General features: G+C 42.9%; 1 protein-coding gene across 1 annotated transcript in view; it reads left to right on the top strand.

Annotated features, from left to right (window-relative positions):
* The first annotated feature begins 1,644 nt into the window (after positions 1-1,644).
* Positions 1,645-19,443, top strand: part of LOC311526538 (uncharacterized protein) — a 101,781-nt gene continuing 83,982 nt past the window's right edge. Inside the window, exon 1 of the mRNA XM_084639691.1 lies at positions 1,645-1,958. The gene's annotated coding sequence lies outside the window, so the exon portion shown is untranslated. The remainder of the gene's footprint in view (positions 1,959-19,443) is intronic.

Here is a 19,443-nt window from a genome sequence, read left to right as displayed (position 1 = left end):
GAGGACTGACTAACCAGCAGAAATGGCCATCAAAATATTAACAATAGAGGGTAACATGGAAAAGATGGCTGGCTACCAAGTGCAAGGAATACTCCTCTCATGTTTGAGGAAAAATGGAAGAGAAAATAGACACAAAAGACAAGCACAAACAGGATTTGCACTACGCCTTAAGAAGCAGGAGATGCTGCTTTCGAAGTATGGCTCAATCACGTTCAAGAAACATTCCAAGCTGATAGAGTGTCGTGAAGCCAAATGCAGTCACCATTAGGTGAAGAGCTGATCAGAGAGGGTAGTGCAATGAGCCCTGTTGTACAATTGACAGCATTTCATGGCACTCATGTCTCATTTGGTAAGTATATTTGCAAAGTAGTCATAAAAGTTTATGTGCAATGTAATATTCAATGGTCACAGGTATCAGCTGCTGAAATATTATTTCTCATTAAAACTCTTATTGTTATTTAAGTTGCAAAGATACAAAAATCCCATGTGCCAGAAGTGCATCCGATTACTAAGCAGAGTCTGCACTTTCCCCTAATTTTCTCTTCACCAGCTGAATGGTGGAATGTCTCCCTGACGTACTGTGGCAGCCACTCAGATATGTCTGTGAAAGAATTATCTTACCTTTAGTTGTGGAATGCTCCACTTATGCCATACTCCAACTCTGAATATGTATTTCAATATGGGTCACCTTTTTGGACTAAAATAAAATTAGTGTTCCTACTGAGAAGTATATTGAATTTCCATTAGCTGAGTACAGAAATATGCTCTCTTTATACAGAGCAGTAATGAGGGGACAGTATTTAAAAATATACAACTTTACAGAATGAGTGTAAATATATCTTTTTGTATGTTTTGTTACACACAATAAAAATTAGATGATCCACAATGGGAGACAAAAATAGGCTTTTGCCATTTTCTGCACGTTTATGATATATAAAAATCTATAAAGCTTTTGTGCACCTGAGCTCCACTTTTTCTGCTTGTTTTTTACAGAAGAAATTCTTCAACTCTTCTCTACCCTGCAAAAATATATGCTGCCTGGAGAACTAGTGAAATTATGCCCTCACAAGACTCTGAGACCAAAAGCTGAGAAATGGAGAGAAAAGTAGAACTGCTCAAAATATGGAATTTCCGTTGCATGGAAAATTGAGAGATTTTTAAAATTTAGATTTGTCCTAAATCAGGACAAAATGTCAATCTCAGAATTTTTCACATGATTAAATGTTACAGATTTTTTTTACCTTATTGAAACATTTTTGACCAGCTGTAAGAAAAAGTTTTAGTCTTTAAAACTCTAACATAAGAGGAGCCCGAAGGGGTTAAAGGACAGTACTGGGCCCAGGTATCTCCACCCCTCCAGACCTGAAAAGCATGCTCCAACAGAAGAAAGGTTTGAAAAGGGAGTAACTCAGCTCAGAAGAGGAAAGGCTCCGGAGGGAGGACAGACATACCCTGAAGGTTCCTGACTAGGACATCCGGGAAGCCTCCTTGAGGTAATAAGACTATGCTGGGGCCAGTTGGGCCTAGTGGCTTGGTTTCCTTTTCTTTTTCTTTTTTACTTGTAGTGGACTGAAGTTAGGGGGAGAAAAGCAGGCTTTAGGAAGTGACCCAGGGAAGGTACCTTCTGGGAGCCAAAAACTGTTGACCCTCTTAGGATCCTGGGACAGAGCCTAGTGGAGTGGCTCCCATACCAACTGTCCCTACTCATCTCACTGCACCTCTGATTAAAAGAGGGACTGGACTGCAAGACTTACCCACAGGGAGGTGGCACTAAGGATGCTAACCCCTAGGCCATGTGACCCACCAAGGACTCTGTTACAAGGGGCCTTCAGTGAAGGACTTTACTGTAGCCAAGTTCCCCTCTGAGGCAGCTAAAAGGACCTGTGAATACATTGTGTAGGCTTCTCTACAGGCAAATCAGCATCAAACAGCGAAGGTGATGTCATGGAACTGTTGAGGTAAGTGCTACAGCAACATTCAGGATAGGGTGGTGGGGAATCACTGACTGTTGAAGAGTGATTCTTCATTTTATGCTTTGCACCATGCAGGGGTGAGGTATAAGCCCCCGTTTCAACAGATTACACAGATGTGGAGATCTATTTGTGCATTATATTGGTGCTGAATTAGGTTTTGGGTGGCCATTTCTGTGGTGCTTGGTTCCCCAGTTGCCCTGTAGGATTGCCCTATCAGGTCTGATACCTGCAGTTTCTGGGGCTGCCATATATTTTGTCATCTCCTTTTTGGTTCGGCTGTGTAGTTCTCTCCATTTTTCTTCGTCCTCTGGCTTCCTGCCACTGACTGGGCCCTGACTGCATTGACTTCATTTATTATCTGGCTCCACAGCTGCTATTTTTGTGTATTTTATTCAGGTGCATTGCAGGACTGTGGATGCAGCTGAAAGTCATAATGGGCATCTACCTCCAGGAATGGGGGCAACTATCCCACCCATCCCCTGTGAAACTGGGTTTTTACAATGTGCCTTTTTGCTATTAATCTCACTGTACACGCTGACACCTGCTCCATATCCTGGCCACCTGCTCCTCCTGTAGCAGTTTCAGCCCTGCCTTGCTCAGGATATTCAGTTTGTCATTGAAAAATTCTCTCCTATTCAGAGTACTGTTGCATATGCAGAGATCATCAGCATATGCAAATATGATGTTTGCATATGCACGGGGGGGTTGAGGGTAGGGCGGCCCACACTAGGCTACAGACAGAGATATTTTCATATCTGGGTTTGGAAACTTGGCACCATATGAGTGTTCCAACCTCCAGTAAAGCCCTGCCTCCTCTTGGTAACTATTAACAAATTTGCTTCATTCAGCCCAGTAAATGGAGCTGCTTTCTGCCAGTAGCAGCAAGGCATTAGGGAGTGAGCAGAAGAGCCACCAGTTAGTTTCTTAGAAAGTTATTACTGATCCATTTGATCTTTCCACAGTCTTTGACTCTGAGATAAGCAGATATCTGGTACATCCAGGTAGCCCGGATACCATTTGTGTGTTGGGTAAATTCCTACTTTCCCTGCTCCTTCTGAAGTTGGCATTCAGCTAGAAGTCTTCCATGAGGCACCATGTTTTTGAACAATAGGAGTGCAAATATGGCAGGTAAATTATTGAATGTGGTACATGGTTGATTTCAAGTGGTCAGGGTGGTTGTTTTGAGCAGAGCTTATTGTTTTGAGTACCTGAAAAATTAGTCAAGTGCCCTCAGTTCTTGGCCAGTACACAACCAGCTCCCATCCTGTAGCCCATTAAGAGTTCACAGAGTACAGCCTAGTGTATTGTAGGTGACTCAGCCCCTTGATCAGTGTGATGTTGTGTTCCAACATGCTGCTGTGAGAAGATGTTTCCTGACACTGTCTTGCATTTCTACAAGAAACATGGATTTTGGGTGAAACTATGTTGCACTGGCCCCTTATCTGGAGCATGTTCCTTCTCTGCACCATTTCACCTGCAGTCAGCTTAGGCAAGTAAACTAAAATGAAGAAAGAGGTTGACCACATCCTCTAGGAGCACCTTGCACTCTTCCTGGCTCTCTGTGGGTTCTTCCTATAACTTAGTGTGCACCCATAGGACCAAATATGGCTTCCTGCTTAGTGCCAGTGGTCCTGGGGAAGTTGAGGAAACCAGTTGCATTTCACAAGTGGCACAGTAGTGGCTGGCTACCATAGCTTTATATAACAGCTGCTTTCTGTAAAACCTGATGACTGAGCACAGAGATGGAGCCAGAGCACCAAGATGACCTAAAAGGGCACAGAGGTAGCATAGTTTTTTAAAAGATTGAGAAACTCCCACTATCAGTTTTGAAAATGCCTCCAATTTACAGAGTGGTCATAAGAGAGGACATGACTTTCCTGCCGTCCATCGCAAATGGTCCCTTGAGTCCCTTAGTGCTTAACAAAATTCAAGTCGACAGTATTTCTATATATAAATGTAAAGCCAGGCACGTAATTAGAAAACTCCATGTACCTCACCCTTTAAAATCTTAACGTCTATTATTAAACAAGCCCATCATTGCTCCACACATTATTCCATCACCTCGCCCAATAACATAGAGACAAAGGGTTCTTGGACCTAGATTAAGATCTTCAGACTCCTTTCTCATAGGCTATGGAATAACCATGTGATGGTGATTATTTCTGGTCACAAAGCCTGGGCCAGATTTCAGCTGATCCTTAGAGAGGAGAGTCTCCATAACACATTAGCAGTCCCCAGAAGCATACAGCCCCAAACAGATCCTTTTTGAAACTACAGCTTGCTGAGTAACTTGTTTTAAATCTCGGGTGTCAGCAGCACTTACAACAGGGAGGATTTTTTATTAGTTTTTTTCAGCAGTGGATTGGCATGAGCTATTGGAGTACAGGTGGGCTTTGTTCATGTCACAGAATGTGTTTCATTAATTGCACAGCACACTGGCAGATTCCTGCAATGTCTTTCACATTCACTTTTGACAAATGTATGACATTCATCAGGCATAAGGTGAAGGGCCACGTTGCGGTTCTGTTGATTGTTATTCTTCTCATTATACTAGCAGTTTTCCTCCTTGTATCACTGAAAATGTTCCTTACAGATAATGATGATATTGATAACAAAGCTATAATTGGAGGTGGGGAGAGGAAGATTACATTACATCTGGTTCCAAATGACTAGCCTTCTATATGCTGGATGAATACAGCACTGTAGCCAAAATACTTTTTGTTCACAGAGGAGGTACTGTATGTACAATGACAATGAGAGCTCCCTTGCACTGTGTGCCTCAATCCTGATAGGGGTGAGTGCAAGTGTGAAGGCAGTTTCTGAGATACGGATACCCATTCACTAGGAACTTGATTTCAGACCTACCAGTTTATTTCACATTGGCCACTGAGGAACAGCCATCCAGTGGTCATACTTTTTATTCAACACTCATCTGGGCTACTACTGATCTCATGATCTGACCCAGAAGTAAAAAGTGTTTCCATCCTCTTGCCAATCTCCTGAGCCATCCAGTCTCTTTTGAAAGCATGTATTTTTAATTTATGACACGAATTAACTTACTATCCTGAGAGACATAGGTGCTCCAATATTGTGGTGATGAAGGCCATAAGATACCTAGATAAGCAGTCATAAGTAATTAGAGAAATATGAAATAATGGGTATTCTTTTGGGGGGGGTTTACTATAAAGGGATTTAAGAATTCCCCAAATAATGGGGGGGAGGGGGGAAAGAGCCAAGAAACAAGTACAAGGCCTACATACTCCTGTATAACTTAGAACTCCCAGGCTTTCAACAATGATTGCTTGTTATGCATTCGGCATAAACTCAGTGCCCTTGGAATCTGAAGGACTGACCAAAATGATAAGAGACCTCAATGTCATGAACGTGCGTGTGTTTTGGGGGAAGAGTCACCCTCTCCTTAGACAAGTTAATCTTCCAGAGAGAAGAGTTTTCATGAATGTGGGGAGTAGAGGGCATGTTGGGAAGGGAGCTTACATAGCGTCTGCTGAGGAGAAGGATTAATTGTTAGTTTTCATGCTTAATGCTTTGAAGATGCTGGAACAAGAATAGCATTGTCTGCAATGCCACACTTTGAGGCATCTCCATCCCCCCACAGTGAAGCATCACCCATGCACTTCCATTCTTAATACCAAAGTACAGTAACTGGTGCGTAACTAATAGAGATAACTATTTTTGCTTTGACTTAATTTATTTTAAAAAATGTAGACAGTGCATTAGCACTATTACTGGGTGATGCCACGATGCTTGAAAACTATTATGAGAAGAAGCTGAGATTCTATTCAGATTCAAATTGCCAGCATGTTTATATCTTGAAGGATTTTTAGAAGCTTCTTGTTTTTTGTTTGCCCAGCAAGCCTGTTGTGGGAACCTAATGCACTGCTGTATATACTGCTCCCCCATGAGAAAAAAACAGAAATTAAACAGCTGTAAGCAACCCCACAGCTCAGCTTTTCATTGTCCTTTCCTAGGCCTGTGCTATGGCTATGTTAAGTTTCTCCCTGGGAATTATGTCAGAGGGAAAGGTTTTCATTCTCTCCCTAAGGCAACAGACCTGCTTCCCCTCTTCCCCCCCCCCCCCCCCCCGCACCTAGGACACAGTTACAGCCAGAGTCTCTCTAAAAGTACCCCCTTAGGCTTGCAAGCAAACTGTCTTAGGCCCACTATTTTGATTATTTCTAAATATATGGAACTTTTCTGACACTGAATAATTATTATGACACATAATGATGTCTTCATTATATAATTGCAAGATATATAATGAGCTGCAAAAGTCTATTTCCTCAGCTCTTTGAATACTGAACTTCTGAGATTAATTATGTTGATACTAAAGACACTTTTAATTACATGTACTGTGTAAACGTCATTGTTGAGATCAGCTGAGCATATCATTGCCTGAGCAGTTCCTTAAATATTTCAAAATCCCTGTTGTTTTTGTTTGTTCTAGATCAAAGTCTAAAGAAGTATGGTTTTACTTTTCCTTGGAAAATCTCCCCCCATGATGGATGCAATGATGAGGGCATATTAGAATGATTGGTGAAGCATAGCTGAACTGCCTGGGTCTAATTGCAGTACAAGAACGTTGTTAAAAAATGGAACCATTTTATTTTAATAAATACATCTAAATGTTTAATTCCATCTAATGTATCTTAGTAGATATAAAATGGATTAAATATATTTCTCCGCCTGAAACTGCAGTTAACCCCAACAATTACCCTAATAGCAATGGCAGCTACCGTACAATCAATAGCATATCATCAAGCCTTGTGATTATTCTTATTGGTCTCTACTTCATATGCACCAGTCTGTAATTCTAATCTAGTGTCATGCAAAGTCACTACCCGTTTGTTTTAGTTCAGTGGGAGTGATAAACTAATGTAACTAGGCACAATGCCCACTCTGAGAAACCACTAATTGTCAGCATGAAGACAGCGATCAGCATGACTGACATAACGACAGTTGGCTTGTGGGCACACTCATCACCTGTGCCTTCCATGATTCTATTTAAAGAAGCTGTTATGGAAGCTTGGGAAGTAGCACAAATGTATGTTCTTTATCTATAATTGGATGCATTGCATATGCTTGCTTTGCTGGTGGCAACCTTTTGTGAAGAGAATCGTAGCTGTTGTTTTTGGGTTGAGTTTGCATGAGAAATTTTAGTTCACTGGCGAAGACAGACGGAACACAAACATCTCCCCTGCTGGAATCATTCTAATGGAAGAGGGAACAGTCTGAATTATTTTATGTATTAAAATAATGGGATAGATGCCTTTTTAAAATTTGACTTTTAAATTTTTTGTTTTTTAAAATGTTTTCAAACAATGTAAAAGGGGAGGGGGAACTACAATGAAATTAGCATGCATATTACATTTGTTAAAATGTGGCCTAAATATTGTGCTTAAGCCATTGTGATTTACAGCTGTAATGGGCCACAGAAAGCTAGCCCCATGCTATTCCCACACACAGATCATTGCCAGTGATAGTGTTTGAGACATTAACATACAGTGTTTGCAGGTATAAAATCTTTGTTTTACCATAGTGGCTGATGGGATGGTAAACAGGGGCAATGGTAAGTTTTTTCTAGCCATTGTACGAAATATCCACAGCAACCCACTTTCAATCTCCTTTTTCTTTGCCATGGCCAAATCGTTGTGCATTTAGCTTGCTCGTCCTCTGAGGCCCTTCCTCTTGATTGACACCCTCAGAGGGAAATCCTGCTCCTGCCTCAATGGCTTCAGATGACTATTCTGTTGTCTCTCGACAACAAAGCAAGTGCTGGTGTTCATGCATTATATAGTAGAACAGTACATGCTTGTATACTATATATATCCTTTCCCTCTTCACAGTTCATAGAGTTACTATGGGACTAAGAAATGAGCTATGATAAATGTAGGTTTTGAATTTGCAAACTAATGCCTAAAAGCACAGATTCTTTATGTAGGTCATGTACCTAGTTCTCCATTGTATAAGGGAACTGGACTTATTTAGTCTACAGAAGAGAACAGTGAAGCAGGATTTGTTATGTAGCCTTCAACTACCTGAAAGGGGGTTCCAAAGACGATGGAGCTGGGCTGTTCTTAGTGGTGGCAAATGACACAAGGAGCAATGGTCTCAAGTTGCAGTGCGGGAGGTCTAGGTTGGATATTAGGAAACCAGTTTCACTAGGAGGGTGGTGAAGCACTGGAATGGGTTACTTAGGGAAGTGGTGGAATCTCCATCCTTAGAGGTTTTTAAGGCCCAGCTTGACAAAGCCCTGACTGGGATGATCTAGCTGGGATTGGTCCTGCTTTGAGCAGGGGGTTTGACTAGATGACCTCCTGAGGTCTCTTCCAACCCTAATCTTCTGTGAGTCTATGATTCTAAAGAATATTTTACAATATTTAAGATATTTCAGGATTGCAAGATTATCAACCTGAAAGGCTAATGTGTAACAAAAATAAGTCAAAAACATGAAATATTAATGACATGTAAAACAACAAGTTTTCACAAGTTTTATCGGGGCATAATTTGGCTTTCCTTTTCTAATGGCTATCATACAGGCCTAGAGAAATAAAATAAAATAGGAAACACACTAAAGAAATATGACATCATTTTTCCGTAACAGTCATCGTCTTCACTGAGATAAGAGTAGCAGACAAGCTGTGGTGAGCAGGATGTTGTAAAGATTTGAAGTGTTTCACTTAGGGCTTGTCTACACTAGAAGCACTGCAATGGCACAGCTGCAGTGCGTCTGGTGAAGATGCTCTATGTGGCTCGGAGATAGCTCTCCCATCAGCATAATAAATACACTTCCATGAGAGGTCGTAGCTATGTTGGCAGCAGAAGCTCTCCCATTGACATAGCACTGTCTGCACCGGTGCTTAGGTCAGTGTAACTTACATCGCTCAAGGGGGTGGCCCATGGCTTATTCACACCACTGAGCAACATAAGTTATTTCAATGCAAGTGGTAGAGTAGACCAAGCCTTAAACTTGGGGTGACCACAGTATTGGCAGCTGAGTATACCGGCAAATTCCACCACCTTCCCTTCACAAAATGCATCATTAAAGAGTTAGGAAGACAATGCAAATCAAGTAAGACAGGAAATAACTGCTGGCATTGCTAACGTTCTGCTTCAGTGAAGTTTGGTTAGGGCATCTGCTGAAATTAGCAAATATGCAATCCTTACATAGTCTGTCAGTTCAACAATGAGGTTTTCATGCTCTTTCTTTTTATGGATTCTGGAGTGACTCTGTAGTCCAAAGCGTGACACACATGCTCGTGAGCAGATCAGGCAGACAAAGTCATTGGTGAGTATCTTGGTAGCTATAGCAGTGGTATGACACTTTTCCTTTGCAGTTAAGAGTCGATTATTTCTGTCCTCTGCAAAGGCTTGGAAAGCTGTGAGTGCTGTGACTCGCCATGTAGCTCTATTTGATGTAGTCTTCTCAACATCATCTGGTTTTATTGCACCAAAGTGTGTGATGTTTTTGATACTGTCCTTGTAGCGCTTTCTGTGGTGGCCTTGATTCCCATGTCTTTGTGCAAATTCTCCATAGAAATTTTTTCTGGGGAGTCGATATTCAGGCATCCTAATGATTTGTCCAACCCAGCATAGTTGGGCTTTTATCAGCATAGCCTCAATGCTTATGGTATTTGACTTTTGGAGAACCTCCAGGTTAGTAATTTTGTCTTGCCAGCAGATCCGCATTATGACGCGCAGATGGAAGGCCTCTAGCTGTTTGAGATGCCATTTGTACGGTGTCCAGGTCTCACAGCCATAAAGGAGAGATGTGAGCACAAAAGCATGATAAAGTTTTATTTTTGTTGAGAGGGTTATGTTGTGGGATTTCAGGACCTTGCTACGTAGCTTTCCTAATGACTGAGAAGCTTTCTGTATCCTGTTCGTGATCCCTTTGTCAAGAGATCCATCATTGGAGATGTTGCTGCTGAGATAGGTAAGACTGCCAACTTGTTTTATTTGGATTCCACTGATGTATATGCTAGGGGATATTGCATGGAGCTATGAAGATGATTGGTGCAACACCTCAGTTTTCTCTAGGCTTATTGTGAGGCCAAACAATTTTGATGCTTCAGCGAAGCGATCTACAATGCACTGGAGATCTCCCTCTGTGTGTGCTAGGAGGGGACAATCATCCACAAAGAGTGCTTCTCTTATTAGTAGTTCTGTTACTTTTGTTTTTGCTTTAAGCCTTGTAAGATTGAAGGCTGAGCCATCATGTCTCTATCTGATGTATATGCCGCTGTTGATCCCATTTGTAGCATGGTTGAGAATTTGGGTGAAGAAAAGGTTGAACAGTATAGGGGCAAGAACACAGCCTTGTTTGACTTCATTTGAAATGGGAAAGGAGTCAGTGAGATCTCCATTAAAAAGTACCTGACCTTGCATCCCCTCATGGAATAAATGAATGATCTTTACCAGTTTTGGTGGGCAACCAAGTTTGCTGAGGATCATCAAATATGCAATAGGCAAAAAGTAAAAGCATTATCTTTTAGGAAAGGTAAATTTTACTATTTTCACTCAATGAGTAAAATTGACTGTAGCAAAATTTTGGCCACCCTGTACTGTGCCCACACATCATGGCCACTCAGAACTTCCTGACAACTGGGGAGTTAAAAATGCTCTCCTCCCCTGGAACTATGTAAAAGGGAACAGTAATAGCTGTTAGCAGCATAGGACAGTTACCTAGACCTGGGCAAATAATTGAAAAAGGATTTGAGTATTTTAATGGATAATGGCTTGATCCAACTCATAGGTTAATGAGAATCTTTTCATGAATATCTATGGATGTTGGACCTTGAACTGATGACTGATCTATTCACTCGTATTTATGGGATGATATTGCCCCCCCCCCCTTTTTTTTTTTGAGTCTTGGAATGACTGCCACAAAAACTTTCACAGATGGCAGAAATTTGGAGTATTTTGCTGCAAATGATCATTTGCCTGAAAACTCATTCTAGACATCTCTTCGTGGATAAGAAAGTGGAAATGGAAGGAGAGAAGTTTGTCAACAGGAAAAGAAGGTATGGAAGAATGAAAAATAAATAAAGAAATCATGCAATTAACACAATAATAAGAGTATTCCGCTGGATGCCATGCCCAAGGCCGATAGATAATACAGCAAGGACATAGGAACACCATTCACAAAGAACAAGTGGTGTGTTGAATGCCTTGTGACTGACAACATAATGTAAAATGGAGACCAGCTCATTCATTCCATGCATATGACAGATACATGTGATTATGTAGAGGACAGGAGGAATACACAGTAGCTCATTGGTCAGAGCCCTATCTCTCAAGCAGTTAGGACTATCCATGTACACCGTTTCCAGGTCTGAATGTGACAAGAGAAAATTAAATGTAAAGTCTGCTAAATTGTAAATATAGCAGTTAAGACTTCCTCTTGCTTCAGTCAGGAAGGAAGTAGCTTAGCTATTTCAAGTCCTGTGGCCAGGACATAGATGTGTATATAATGTTCCTTCTGAAGCAAAAGAGGATAGAAAAAAAATTCAAATGTTCTAAAGTTTGCCAGGTTTATCTTTCTGTTAAGTCTTAAAGTGTACCATTTCCCAAGAGCATTATTTCCCCTGTTTATTTCTTCATGTCCTAACCTCTTGTTCGTGACAATTAGGAACACAGTTAAGGAATCTAAACCATAACATGTGACTTGTGTCCAGTCACAAAGTCATTGCTGAATTGCGAACACTGCATTCTGCATACACAATGAAATATAGTTCACTAAACCTCCATCAGGTGAAATATTCTGAGTTAAATTGTCTGAAGAATTATGAATAATGGATGATTTGAGAGAATAATACTCACAATAAACCATTCACAAAGAAAATAAAAGGTCAAATTTGATGAACAAATTGTTTCTAAGATACTTTGACTAGCTCAGACTATTTTGGGCAAGTAAGCAAGTGTGTTTCCTTTCAGTACAATATAGTAGTGTACACACACACACACACACACAGCTGAGCAAATAAATTGATTTGTTCCGTTTGGGAGGCAATCCAAAAAAATGTTAGTTCAGTTCAAAACTATATTGATTTTTTTTCTTACCAAATTTTTTTACATAATTTTGAGCTGCACAAAGTGTTTTACCTTAGAGACTAACAAATTTATTTGAGCATAAGCTTTTGTGAGCTACAGCTCAATGCATCCGATGAAGAGAGCTGTAGCTCACGAAAGCTTATGCTCAGATAAATTTGTTAGTCTCTAAGGTGCCACAAGTACTCCTGTTCTTTTTGCGGATACAGACTAACACGGCTGCTACTCTGAAACCTGACAAAATGTTTTGTTTGATCCAAAATATTTTTTCCCCAAGTTTTTCATTTTGGATCATTTTTCAGTATTTTTCACCATTTGTTTTTAACAAAAAAAAAAAAAAAGAAAAAAAAGAAAGAAAGAAAAACGTAAATTTCAAAACAAAACACTGTTTCAAAATTAAAAATCAAAATATATGGATTTTCCACACCCCTGAGCAACGTAGTTATACCGACATAAGTTGGTAGTGTAGACCAAATCTCTAAGGGTAGGTCTACAATTAAAACACTACATCGGTGCAGCTGCACCACTGTAGCACTTGAGTGAAGACACTTCTACAGCAATGGAAGAGCTTCTCCCATCGCCATAGTTAATCCACTTCCACAAGAAGTGGCAGCTATGTTGATAGGAGAAGCTCTTTCAACTACATAAAGCTGTATACAGTGTCTCTAATCAGTCCATAATTTTAGTGTCTAGCAAAGTCCCAGGCTCATCTGTTGAAAGGGTTGTGCAGGTTTCCTTTGAGGATGAGAACTGATAGGTCAGATATAGAGTCATTGCTTTGTGAGAAGTGTTTACCTACAGGTGATATAGTGATTTTGTCTTTTATCATTTTCCTGTGAGTTCATTCAAGAGTGTAGTGATTGTCTGGTTTCAGCCACACAGTTGTTGTTGGGGCATTTAAGCTATGTTTACACTGTACTTTCGTCAGTTGCGATTCCCAGCCAATGGGAGCTGCGAAGCCAGTGCTCGGGGCGGGTGCAGCGCGCAGAGCCGCCTAACTGTGCCTCTGCCTAGGAGCAGCAGAGATATGTCACGCTTGTGGGGAGCCACCCGAGGTAAGCGCCACCTGGATCCGGCACCCCAAACCTCCTCCCGCACACCAACCCTCTGCCCTGCACCCCCTCCCACACGCAAATTCCCTCCCAGAGTCTGTGTTCCGCACCCCCTCCCACACCCAAATTCCCTCCCAGAGTCTGTGTCCCGCACCCGTTCCTACACCCAAACTTCCTCCCAGAGCCCGCACCCTGCACCCCCTCCCACGCCCTAACCCTCACCCCCCCTACCCCCCCCCCACAGTCCGAACCCCTCATGGCCGTTCCTCCACCTAGGAGCAGCAGGGACATGTCGCCGCTTCCGGGGAGCCACGCGGAGCCAGGTAGGGAGCCTGCTGACCTCATGCCAACCAGACTATAACAGGGCTTTCAGTGAAGACCACAAATGGTGGTTTATAGAGTCTTCCAGCTGGTAAAGTGCCAGGTAAAAAAAGCTTTTACAGTACATTGATCTAAGTGCTATGCCTCTCGCGGAGGTGGAGTTATTAAGTTGGTGTAGTGGGTAAGTTACATCGGTGGGAGCTACATAACAGTTAGGGTGACCTTGCTGTCCTTATAGGATTTGATGGCCTGTCAGTGCCTAATCCCTCACTTCTTCCTGGTCCTCTCTCTGCAGAGGCTTCAGCCAGCCCACAAAGACCTTACCTTTGTCTTCTTCTAGCTGTGAGGCATTATATTAAAACTTATAATCCATTTAATGTGCTAATAAAAAGATTCCTTAACATCTCTTTAAGTCCCACTTAACCAATAGAACAGGAGGGTTTCTGCCTCAGCATTCAATAACTGTCTTCCAGGGGATAGGAAGCAGCCTTCACCTCTGACCCCAGAAGGTATCAGGAGTGGCAGAGGCTCCTTTAGCAGCTGGCTGCTATACTGAGCACCCCAAAAGACTGAACCCTGATCTACACTGCAGTATTACTTTGGTATGACTCCTTGCTCCGGTGTGAATAATGGTTTATTACAACAATCTACAACCCACTAACAACTCCGCTCAACAGCTGCTTCTCTCTTCCCCTCTCTTCATTTCCTCCCTATGACTGGAGGGGTGTTAATGGGCCATTTCACCTTGAATGGTGCCTTGAAATGTGTGTTAACTACTTAGGCTGAACAATCTGATCCACATTGTATTTAGCTGTGACGCTCTGATTCAGTTTCCCAGACCTGAAGAAGAGCTCTGTATAAGCTCGAAAACTTGACTCTCACACCAGTAGAAGTTGGTCCAATAAAAAACATTACCACACCCACTGGTTTCTCTGAGACAAGTGAGAATGGCTTCTGCTGACCCTTTTTAGCACATGGACAGGCTCAGCCAATCGGGGCCATAAGAGATAACGTTTTACTTTAACCATTCAATTTTTTGCATCACGTAGCCAATCCCTGCTCAAAATTTGAATATGCCATGGAAATCTGCCTTCAAGTGTTCATGGAAAACTAAATAGTGCCCAAAATTTACATTGGCTGAGGATCTGGCCTTGCATGTTTGTGGAAGCTCTGAACTTAGAGAAGCAAACGTTATTATTTTTTAATTTTGCATTTACTATCTAGTCTGCTTCCTTTGGAAACCATGTGCTTTATTGGGGAAGACTACTAAATAAAATTTAGTGGCAACACTCACAAGAAGCCACTCAGAAAAGCCTAAAACGTTCATCTAGGTTTACTCAACTCCATCTTTCTGATGTTAGAAATGAGACAATTTAAGATTTATTAAAAGAATTATAAAGCCCAAACTTTCATAAACCAGCGGCTGCCTTTGTAGGAAAAACCCAGCAGTGCCCATTGTTCACTCGGGGCTGAACTGTCACAGCCTTTACTCAGCCATACAGGGAAGTTAGGGATGTAAGACCTCTCCTTGCTCTACTGTTTAGCTCTGTTCATATTATGACTGACTATGGTCGGAGGTGGGTGAGGAGCTATTCGCCCGATTCTTCCCACCTCAGAGAGGAAACAGAGAGGAATTGGAGGAGAGCAGCTGGCTGGGTGCATGGTGCAGTCTAAGGGTGTAGCATGGAAGGAAATGTGTAAAGAAGTCATGCAACCTGTGTAGGGCTTGTAATTGAATTAGTATAGCTTACTCCTGTTAGACTAACATAAGAACTCAGCAAGTGTCAGTCAGTGTCTGCTCGAGACAACAGCTGCCTGGGTCCTTCCCCGCTAGGTGCTGTGTTGTGTTCTCAGAATACAGCCTGATGCTGCTTCAGTGGAATCTGAGCGTGTTGTGAGAATTGTCTTGTTCCAGGGCAAAATGTGGCTCAGAGTCATTATTGGTTCTCTGTTCCGTTCCTGGGGATGTGCCGCTACATGCCACCTCTGAGTGTAAGGTCACAGTCTCGCTCTGAGTAATGAAAACACAAATTGTGCCTGACTTCTTCCACTTTGAAAGGGTTTCAAGACAATTTGAAGCAATCTACTGGTGACACAGAATAGCTTCACTTCTGACATTTGTTCAAGGAATAGAAAAGAATGAGGTGGGAGTAAAGAGTAGTGGTTTCCTTCTTTAACTGAAGTCTGAAAGACCATGGGTTTTACTGTGTCATTTGAAGCTAACACTTTGGACTTGACTCCCCGCTATTTAGGCCTTTGAGTGAAATGCATTCATGTAAGTAATGGTGGTTATAAAACTGTGTGGAGTGAAAAAATTTTTAATAAAGAAAAAGGCGAATAAAAGTTTATTCTGTCTGCTTTACAACTAGGGGAGAAGGGTTCACAAAATGCTGCTTTCGATGGGGCTATATCTGCCCGGTGAAAGGATATTGTGAGATACTGCAGGTGGTCAGTACTGTAGTGTCTTTCTTAGGAACAGTAAAATATGAGCATGGTCTGACAATATTTTCATACATCAGAATTGAATAGAAGAGGTTGCTCAGTTCAATTATGTATGAAACTCCAAATAAATAAATAAATAAATAACTAGAAGATCCAAATCACTGTAGTTAAATGCCTGCTATTCTCAATATGTCAGTATGTTATTTTGTGGGAGTTAATTTGTATATTCTGCTGACTCACAAAATCTTTTGTTGCTCAAGATCTCCGTCTCCAGCTGATATGAAAGAATGTGTACGTTTAAAATCAGTAACCTAATACTTTGGCAGCACTAAACTACCCCGTGTGATTTCTGAGTAACCTGGAGTCTTGTCTACCCTGGGGAGAATTCCCCATCATTGCTAATGCTGATTTAGCTCCACTGGCATCAGCTGCATTGAGAGCCCTATTGCAGGCCTAAAAATAGTCTAATAATGTCAAGGGAGGATGAGGACTCAGTGGTGCCAGAGCTGCCTTGTCTAAACCTTCTTAATAATCTTCCCAAACCAATGAAGGTTAGGAACAGGAGGCTCAGCTAAGCTCAGTACAAGCATACACAATTGTGGGTGCTCATTAGAACAGAAGAAGCTCTGAACACTTGACATTCATCCATTCCCTCATCACTTCTGATTTTGTGGAGTACTAGCAAAGGCAGTAGCAGAGAAAATACAATAGGCCATTGAACCCTAGTATATCATCAGAGCAGGCTCCAGGATGTTTCTAGGCAACCAAGTGCTGGTATAGTCTGGTACGCTGGTAATTCCTTTAGCTGCGCCTCCAAGGCTTGTTTTCTCCTTTCTGAATGCATGTACCTCTATCTCCACTGACCACTGTATGTGGAGTACAGAGTATTCACATGTTCACATGTGAGAATAGAGAAGGACACAGTGTCCCTGCAGCCTGTTGCTCCCGGCAAATTAGCATGATCAGTCACACAATGACAGTTATAAGTTCTATTCTAACGCTCTATAAAGCCAGCTAGGTTGAGGCCAAGGCCACATTGTGTTTCAAAGTCTCTGAGCTCCTGCTGTGTTCTGAGCTACCCCTCACCTGCTATACACATCTCCTTTGAGTTGATGTGTCCTGGTCTCTGAGCTTGCAGAGGTTGGGTATGTGTTTGAAAGCCAGAAGAGGGGGTTCAGGAAAGATTTTTCAGGATGGGATCCCTGCTGAGTATGGGTTGTGGTTGATTGGTATCCCATATAGGCTCCAGTGTGGGGTGGTAGGTGACAACTAGGCGTGTGTGGTCAGAGGGGGGGTTATTTCTCCAGTGAAGCAGGTTCTCTCAGGGTATTTGGGTGGCCCTTCTGTGATGTGATCTACTTCTCTGGTAGAGTGTCCTTATTTGGTGAAGCCAGTTTTGAGTGTGTTAAGGTGTATGTCCTGGACTTTCTCCTCAGAGCATATTCTGTGATATCTGAGTGTCTGGCTGTAGATAAGATTTCTTTGTGTTTGGGGTAGTTACTGGATCTATGAAGGTAGTTGTGGTGATCCCTAGGTTTCTTGTATATAGATGTTGTAAGGTTCCATTGTTGAAGCTGATCATGGTGTCCAGGAAATTGATGCTGGTGTAGGAGTGTTGCAGAGAGAGTTTAATGGATGGATTGTGGTTGTTGAAGTTGTGGTGGAAATCTAATAGGGAGTTTAAATTGTCTATCTAGAGTGGGGTGGGGATCCTCCGGCCCGCTGCTTCATTTCTTCCGGCTCGCGGCAAGTCTCCGTGCCGTGGGCCGAAAGCCCAAGCCTTGGCGCTCCCACTCCCCACTCCCGCAGGACTAGAACCGTGAGTGCCAGCTCACCGGCATGTCCCTGTAGCCCCTGGGCAGAGGGGCGATCAGGGAAACTCCGGATATTGCTCTTGCCCCCAGCACCGCCTCCGCAGCTCCATTTGGCCAGGAACTGCGTCCAGTGAGAGCTACAGGTGCGGCACCTGTGGGCACGGGCAGCGTACACCACGCAGAGCTGCCTGGCCCCTCCGTCTAGGGGCGGGACATGCCGGCTGCTTCCAGGAGCAGAGCAGCACAGAACTAGGGCAGGCAGGGAGCCCCCACCCGCACCCCAACCCCCTGTCCCACCCCAGAGCTCACACCCCCAGCTGGAGCCACACTCCCTCCTGAACCCCAATCCCCTGCCCCAGCCCTGAGCCTGCTCCCGCACTCCAACCCTCTTGACCCCAGCCTGGAGTCCCTTCCTGCACCCCAAACCTCTCATCCTGAGCCTCACCCCAGAGCCCACACCCCAGCTGGAGCCCTCAATTCCTCCATCCCAATCTCCTGCCCCAGTCCAGAGCCCCCTCCTGCACACTGAACCCCTCATTTCTGGCCCCACCCCAGAGCCTAGGGAAAGCCCCGAGCCCCCGCCCTCCCCCCACTCACCCCCGCAGGGCTGTGTGTGGCCCCTGGCTGATTTTTTCTAGGGGTCAATGGCCCCTGATAGAAAAAAGGTTCTCCCCCACCCCAATCTAGAGGATGAAAATCTCAAAAGTATCTCAGGTATATCATTGGTTTTATGGTGCATTTGTCCAGAAATTCTTTTTCAAGGTGGCCCATGAAGAGGTTGACACAGTGGGGAGCCATTCTAGGACCCCTGGCTGTTCCCATGGTTCGGACAAAATGTTTGTTGTTGAATGTAAAATTGTTATGGGTGAGGATGAAATGGGTGTATTTGGGATGGATATCTAGGGGTTGACTTGTAAATATCTATGCTGTCATTGTGAGAGATATTGGTGTACAGGGAGATGACATCAGTGATGGAAAGGATGGTATTCTGAGGGAGGTTGTTAATGTTGCAGAGTTTGTGGAGGAAGTCGGTTGTGTCCTGGAGGAAACAGCCCCTTTGTGGGGTGAGTAGTTTAAAGCTGGTTTCTATGAATCCTGATATTCCTTCAGTAAGAGTGTCATGACCAGATGATATGGATATGCTTGGGTTTGCTTGCTTGTGTATCTTGGGAAGCATGTAGCATGTCCCTGGGGTAGGTTCCTTATAGATAAGTTTATAGAATTTCTCTTGGAATTGTTTGGCGAAGGATTTGATGATATCCTTAAATTCCTGAGTAAATCATGGTATGGGATCTTCTATTGTCTCAGAGAGAGCAGCAGAAAACTCTGTGCTCTCTGAGAGAATCTGAAAAAGCCAGGGGCCTATTTATTCCATTCAGGCTTCAAAATTTGAAAGCACAATATTGCACCCACAATTCATTCAGCTCTTTTCTGGCAATTTACTGTGGGTACAAAATTGTGGGAGTCATTCACTGTGACTGTAAAACTATGCCTGCAAAAACAAAAGGAGGGGGGTCAGTTTGAAAATTAAATTCTAGTTCGTCTCCTGGTTTGTTGTAGCAAACTGGGCCTGGGTAGGAACCATTCCCAAGGGGCTTTTGAGTCATGTTTCTACTATGAGTACACAGTTGGTAATCCTCAAGGAGCATGTTGCTGCTGCTCCTGCTCTCGGCTACAAGGTGGGCAGGGTGGTTTAACTCCCAATCCAAAAGCCCATCCCGGGACAGAGTGAGTGTTGTCCATCAAAGATACCAGAACACAGTAGCAGGCCAT

Source organism: Lepidochelys olivacea, assembly GCF_965140295.1.
Source record: "Lepidochelys olivacea isolate rLepOli2 genome assembly, chromosome: 9".
NCBI lineage: Eukaryota > Metazoa > Chordata > Testudines > Cheloniidae > Lepidochelys > Lepidochelys olivacea.
The sequence above is the reverse complement of the archived record's forward strand: the minus strand, read 5'-3'. Positions and strand labels throughout refer to the sequence as shown.